Raw genomic sequence first — 7670 nt, 5'->3', positions numbered from 1 at the left:
TCGATCCATCGGTTCTTTTACATTATTAACAGACTTGTTCGGTGCTTTAACATCCTTTATACGATTAAGAGGCTTCATCACACATTTCAAATAATCTTCTTGATATGAATCGAAATTTTTGAATATTTTTGCATCAATTTTTGTGCCATTTTTATCAGACACAAAAACAGATATGCTTAACATTATAACCTTCCATTTCTTTAGGTTCGTGCATTTCCTTGCTGTTGTTGTCTCATTGAACGTTTTCAGACCTGGCCAGATATCAAAAGCATGATGAACTTTATCGCAATTTTTTAAGCTTTTTTGTGTCCAATTTTTAATCAAAAATGAATTTCGATCGAGTTTTGATAATTTTTGCTTAAGGCACTCAGCATCCTCGGCATCAATTTTTAATGACTTCCTCAAATTTCCATAATATACATCCTTTAAGCATATGTTAAAGGCAGCCAACAAAATTGCTGCAGCATCTTCAGATTTGATGATTTTTTGGCCATTTTTAGGTAAATTAATTTTTTGCTCTGTGCAGTTGTAAATGGAACTGTTGAACTTGATGTGTGGATTGCTTAACGGTTTTTCATAATTTTTGAATTCTTGGAAATAAAAATTTAAATTTTTTGTATTTTTTTGCTTTTTTATTATTCGTCTTCCGGTGACGGCACTGAAGATTGCCACAAAAATAATTAAAATTTTGAATAATTTCAGCATCTTGACTTGAATGACTGACTGAATGAATAACTTTGAGGATTGCTGTAGACTTAATCGTCTTATACAATTGTAATTGTTTACTTGATGAGGTTGATGCTCATAAAGTCATTGGAGGGACTGTTTGTTTGTTATGTAACGTTCTTAAAAGTTCACTAAGGGAAGTCAATACAATAATAAGATCGAGATCTTGTAACTAAGAAGGGCTGAACTGGATTAAGCTATCCTGAAGCAAACTGAAGCGGACCAGGACGAACTGAGATGGACTCAGGTGAGTTAAGACAGACTGAGACTGTCTTAGATAGACAAACTTGGATTGAGTTGGCCTGAGATGGTCAAAAACGTACAGAGATGGACTGAGACGGACATAGCTGGACATAGACTAATAGAGTCTGTTGGAAGCAAATTAAGAAGAACTAAAACGAACTGAGACCGGCTTAGAAGGCCTAAGACAAACTGAATCAATACTGAAATGTCATGCTACGCAGTAAATGAACAGACCCATAAATTAACGATCTCATACATGCATACATGCAATAAGAATACAATTTTTCAAATCTAGGTTTCGAATTGATTATGACTCTCACATTGTGATCGTTAATTGCCATAACGTGATACTTTCAATTTTGCATTATCATTGTGTCATTTCTTCGGAAATCCCTCTGTATATTGTCTTAACTTATTTGTCAACAAGGAATTATGCTTAATCATTGTCTCATTTACTTCTATCAGGACTGTTTCAGGGTATATCAGTTCATCTCAATCCATTTTAGTCAGTCTCAGACCATCTTATTTCGTCGCAATCCGTACCTTTCCACCTAAATCCGTCTCAGTCCTTCTCAGTTTGTCTTAAACCGTGACATACCATCTTAATCCATCTATATCCGTCAGTTCATCAGTCCACGAGTCTGCAATTCAGCTTTTATGCACAAAATCACCTCAAAAACGCCAACACAAAAGGCACCAATAATCCCCAAAAATTTCTCACCCAACCTTGCATCATCCTGATCACCAAAAACTATTCATCCTTTATTTCCCATAAATTAATCTCCGATTATCGCATATCAACTTTCATTGTCCAATTTTACTAGTTCCATTATTCATTTTTTTGTTTGTTATTTAAAACTTTTCATTATAATCGGTCAATACATGCATTAAATATCATCACAATGTTGGTCCTCCTGCTTATGCCTGCATGCATGTTATTTATATAAATAATATAAAAAAAATATAAAATAAACTGGCTTTGGTCAATAATTCTGTTGGGACTAATTTACCGCACTAAAGCCGGTCGACTGGTTTCTCTCACACTTTTTTTTATGCTGTATAAATTGCCTAAAAATAAATGAATTGGGAAAGTTTTTGTTGTTGTTGTTGTTGTTGCTGCTTCTTGCCAAAAATTTTAATTTTACTGTGTTTTTTTTTGGGGCCAAAGAAGTAAGTTTATTTATTGATGGGAAGCATTTAATGTTGGGAAATTGGATTTTTGTGGTTTTAAATTGGTGTGATGGAATTAAATGGAATGGAAAAGTTTTGGAACTGTCTTATGCAATTGTGGATGCAATGGAGATGAACTGAAATGGAGTAAGAGTAATTGAGACGGACTGAGATGAATAGGAACGGACTGGAATGGGATAAGATTGACTGAGACGGGCTTAGATGAACTGAGGCAGTCTAAGACCGATTGAGAAGGACTAAGATAAGCTGGGACGAGCTGATACGGTATGAGATGAGCTGGGACAAGCTGAGATGGACTGAATCTCTGAACAAGCCCCTTTTAATGCCTCTCAAGCTGTCATAGCATTCTCTAAACTCCTCTAGTTCCAAAAATCTTCAAATACTCAAATTTTAGCATACCGAAAAATCCCTAAAATATCACAAATCTCAATCCAACATCCCGAACACCCATCCAGCAAAGAAAAACGCAGTGATAATAAAAAATTAACATATTTTCTCATTTAATTCAAAATAAAAATTCATTGTGCCGTAAAATTGGTGTCGCAAAGCACATCCCGACAATGTTTTACGATTTCCACTTCATAAAATGCTTCATAAATTCTTCCTTATTCTCATTGCTGGAAATGGTGATGCACGGGTGGAATGGGGGACAACAAGAGGAATGAAGATGTTTAAATAAATAAAAAAAATGGAAAATGAAAATTATAATTTTCCGCTATCTCAATTTAATTCTATATGCTGGATTCTTTTTTGGTGAGGACTTGGTGGATGTTGTGGAGATTTTGTGGGAAATTTGAGTGATTATGGCAAAATTTTCCGGAATTTTCTTAGAAATTTGATGAAATTTTGCACAATTTTGTTCAATTTTTGCAGGTTTTTGATGAATTTTGCTATAATTTTCCAGATTTTCGTTGAGATTTTACAGAATTTTGGCTGATTTATGATGAATTTTATTGAATTTTCCAAAAATTTCCCCAAAATTTTCCACAATTTTGCTGAATTTCGTAAAATTGTGATAAATTTTTCCAGATTTTCACTGAATTTTGTTCAATTTTGGAAGAATTTTGTCAAATTTTCCACATTTTTGATGAATTTTTCCAATTTTTTTATGATTTTTTCAACAATTTTTCAAAATTTTTCCAGAGTTTTGTAAAATTTTGATAAATGTTCTTCAAAATGACATCCAAATTTTCCCAGATTTTCATCATAATTTTCCAAACAGACAAAAAGTCCTCACAAGGGTTCCAAAAAGACGACAATTTTATAATTCCAACTTTAACTTTTCCTTTCCAATTCCTCTCTTTAAAAAAAATGACGTATGTGAACACAGTCCTCAACTGAATGAAGTAAGTGGAGTGAGGCATCAAATTTCAACTCTGGCCCGAGGCCCTCATGGGAGCAATAACCCAAAAAAAGAGAATATCCTTCGACTTTTTTTTTTCTTCCTTTTTCTGTCAAAAAAAAATTTTTTTCTTTTTTTTTTGTGAGTTTAATTTTGGTTATTTGATGAAGGCACAGCAGGAACAAGATATGAAAAGTGAATTGAGGCAAATTATTCACATGTAGATGATTTTTATGCTGGAATTTGAGAGTTGAAATGTAATTCAAACTTCTTCTTTTTATCGACAATTTTTTATAAAATTTATTTGACTTTTTTGTAAAAAAAAGTGAAACTTAACCTCAAAGTTTTCGAATTACAAACTGCAATTGGAGTTGAAAAGTTCTTTTATCGACTTTAGTTTGCTGTTCTTCTTAGTTTGGGATCATCTTGGATGAATTGTTGGGAATTCAAATTTCAGGCGTCTTCACATTTGAAAATTGACATTCAGATGTCTTCACACTAGAGTTCTTGAGGTTCAGGTGCCTTCACACTTGAGTTTTGGTATTCAATTGCCTTCACAATAGCTCCAAAGCCGTCAACAATTAAGTAAATTGACCAAACATCCAGAACTATTTTCCCAACATTCAATTAAAACGTCATCAACAAACCCAAAAAATACAGTCAACCACGAATACAAAAAAATACACAATTTTTCATCCTGAAACAGCCACAAAAAAATAGTCAACAGCAATAAACTGCGACAATTCCAACTAATTGTCACTTACTTTCGACAATTCATGTCATTCAGTCATGCAATTTTTTCCACGAATATGTTTTGTCAACTATTATTTAATAACTACCGACAATTTCAGCATGTAAGCCATGAAAATGTCAGCCGCACCTCCACACACAATGACTTTATATTTCGCCGTTTCAAGCATAAATGTTAATGTATGTATCTCAATTCCATCCATCTGTTCTGTATATTTACATACTGTATATTCACAATTTTTTATGTAACGAATGATACATTTCCATTAGATATTCATGCTTGTTACCTGCTGCCGCTTTTTATATCGTTGTTTATTGTTACAGTTCTATCTCTCGGATGAATTCTGGTGCTTTTTACGGATTTTGGTGGGAATTTGGGGATTATGGAGTGGCAATTTGGGTGGTTGATGAGATTTCAGCTTGGAACTTTAGTGTGAAGGCACCTGAACCTCAAATACTCTAATGTGAAGGCACCTGAACCTCAAATACTCAAGTGTGAAGGCACCTGAATGTCAAAACTCTAATGTAAAGGCACCTGAACCTCAAATAATCACTTGTGAAGGCACCTGAACCTCAAAAATCAATTGTGAAGACACCTGAACCTCATAAACTCCAGTGTGAAGTCACCTGAACCTCAAAAATCAATTGTGAAGCCACCTGAACCTCAAAAATTCTATTGTAAAGGCACCTGAACTCAGAACTCTAGTGTGAAGGCACCTGAACATCAAAATTCTAGTGTAAAGGCATCTGAATCTCAAAAACTCGATTGTGAATGCACCTGAACATCAATAACTCTAGTATGAAGACACCTGAATGTCAAAAACTCTAGTGTGAAGGCACCTGAACCTCAAAATCTCTAGTGTGAAGGCACTTGAACCTCAGAACTCTATTGTGAAGGCACCTGAACTTTAAAATTCAAATGTGAAGGCGCCTGAATGTCAAAAAATGCGCTTAATTCTCCAAAATCCTCAATAAATCCCCAAATTTCAATAGATTCACTCCAGCATCAAGATTTTTTATTTCCATATGCTTGTCTCTCCTCATTTAATGTATCGCGAATTTTCTTTTTTTATCCGGTGCCGTCGGGAAATTTTCCTTATAAATAATTCACGCACTTTAAATTCTTTTTTTCCTTGTTCCTCATTTTACAGTTGATATAATGGGCTGTAATCTAATAAACTTTATACTGCCTGCTTTTGTTGCTTGCTATGCCTCCCCCCTACCCCGGACGAGCACATACGGATGTGAATAATATGCTTATATGGATGGTTGTGAGGTACATAAAATCATAATAAATTAAGCATAACAATCCGCTTTTCTGTTGTTTAACATACACTTTTTTTAGCACTGCTGTTCATTTTTTATTCGACGTGTTTTACAATTTTTTTTAATGATTTTTTGTCTTTTTTGGGTTGTAAAATCTTTACTTCTTGCTGGTTTATGGGTCGTATTGGGTGATGGATAGGCAAAAGGATTAAAAATTGGATCAAATGAATCAAGCTGAGTTTTGGGACGGTTTGGAGTGTCCAAGAAGGTCACAGAAGAGTTTTGGGGCGGCTGAAGTGTCCAGGAAGGTCACAGAAGAGTTTTGGGACAGTTGGAGTGTCCAGGAAGGTCACAGAAGAGTTTTGGGACGGTTGGAGTGTCCACGAAGGTCACAGAAGAGTTTTGGGACGGTTGGAGTGTCCAGGAAGGTCACAGAAGAGTTTTGGGACGGTTGGAGTGTCCAGGAAGGTCACAGAAGAGTTTTGGGACGGTTGGAGTGTCCAGAAAGGTCACAGAAGAGTTTTGGGACGGTTGGAGTGTCCAGGAAGGGCACAGAAGAGTTTTGGGACGGTTGGAGTGTCCAGGAAGGTCACAGAAGAGTTTTGGGACGGTTGGAGTGTCCAGGAAGGGCACAGAAGAGTTTTGGGACGGTTGGAGTGTCCAGGAAGGTCACAGAAGAGTTTTAGGACGGTTGGAGTGTCCAGGAAGGTCACAGAAGAGTTTTGGGACGGTTGGAGTGTCCAGGAAGGTCACAGAAGAGTTTTGGGACGGTTGGAGTGTCCAGGAAGATCACAGAAGAGTTTTGGGACGGTTGGAGTGTCCAGGAAGGTCACAGAAGAGTTTTGGGATGGTTGGAGTGTCCAGGAAGGTCACAGAAGAGTTTTGGGACGGTTTGGAGCCAATTGACACCCAAATACTGCCTTTTCCATCAATTCCAATCACTTGATGCCTCAAGCCTCAATAATATCATCGATATCAATATCCAAATTCACAATCCATACCTCCAACTACCTCCAACTGCTCTTATCAACTCAATTTATGTCTTCATCTTAATGTTTATGGAAAATTATGCGAATAAACAATGAAGCTGGATTCTAAAGTATGTAACATAAATATATTAAGCATGCATCAGCCTTCCTTATTCTTTTAAACCTCGCGGGGCAAAGAAAAGAAAATTCAAAAAATGTTAAGGGGTGCGGGGTAGGGGAGTGGGGGGAGATAAATGATAAACATAAGTAAATAATATGTATGAACATATTTTATTGTTAGACTTGAATTGATAGAGAGGAAGTGCGCGAGTAAATTGAGTTAGTTGAATATGATATCAAGTTACAGGGGTTGGGGTTGGAAGTAATGTAACCTTTTAAAAGACTGCGAAGGAATTAAATGAAGACAAAAATGTCAAAGAGATTAATTTCATTATTTAGACTTAAAATGAATGACTTAAGTGCCTTTGATGCTTTATTTGATGTCTAAATTGGAAGTTAAGAGTCAGTTTAATGGTTCAATGTATGTTTAGTGCTGAATACAGCAGTGCTGAATAGACTGTTTCATGCTGAATAGTCTGTTGAGTGCTAAAAGTCTGAATTCAGCAGTGCTGAAGAAACTAAATTCAGCAGTGCTGAAGAAACAAAATTCAGCAGTGCTGAATAAACTGAACTCAGGAGTGCTGAAGAAACTGAACTCAGGAGTGCTGAATAGACTGAATTCAGCTGTGCTGTCCCAAATCTCTTCTGTGCCTTATAAAAATTGCGATAAGTTGCACGACATCTCATTCAACATTTCTTTCATTTTTTATGGCAAAACAATTTACATCTCATAACATTTTGTCGCATAAAAAGGAAGCAGCAAGCAGCAAGGAATTGTAAAATATGCAAGATGCTCGGGAAAGACTGCACCGAGGGTGGAAAATGAAGACATAAAAAAATTTTCCCTTTTTTTTCTAAAATTTCTCTTTTAAATAAAAAATGAACGAGAACTGAAAAGGTGCTTGCCTTGCAGTCAGTCTCGGGCTCTCTTTATGCTGTCGCATTGGCGATGGCATTATCATAAACATAAATATTAATGGTTATGTTGATTCTGTTGACGTCGTTACTACATTTTTTTCGATTCCTTTTTTGCAGGTTATTTTTGTTGGTGTTTTGAGAGTAAA

The sequence above is a fragment of the Chironomus tepperi genome, unplaced genomic scaffold (genome assembly GCF_022539635.2).
Source record: "Chironomus tepperi strain 1889 unplaced genomic scaffold, CSIRO-AGI_Ctep_v1 contig_58, whole genome shotgun sequence".
Lineage (NCBI taxonomy): Eukaryota > Metazoa > Arthropoda > Insecta > Diptera > Chironomidae > Chironomus > Chironomus tepperi.
The sequence above is the reverse complement of the archived record's forward strand: the minus strand, read 5'-3'. Positions refer to the sequence as shown.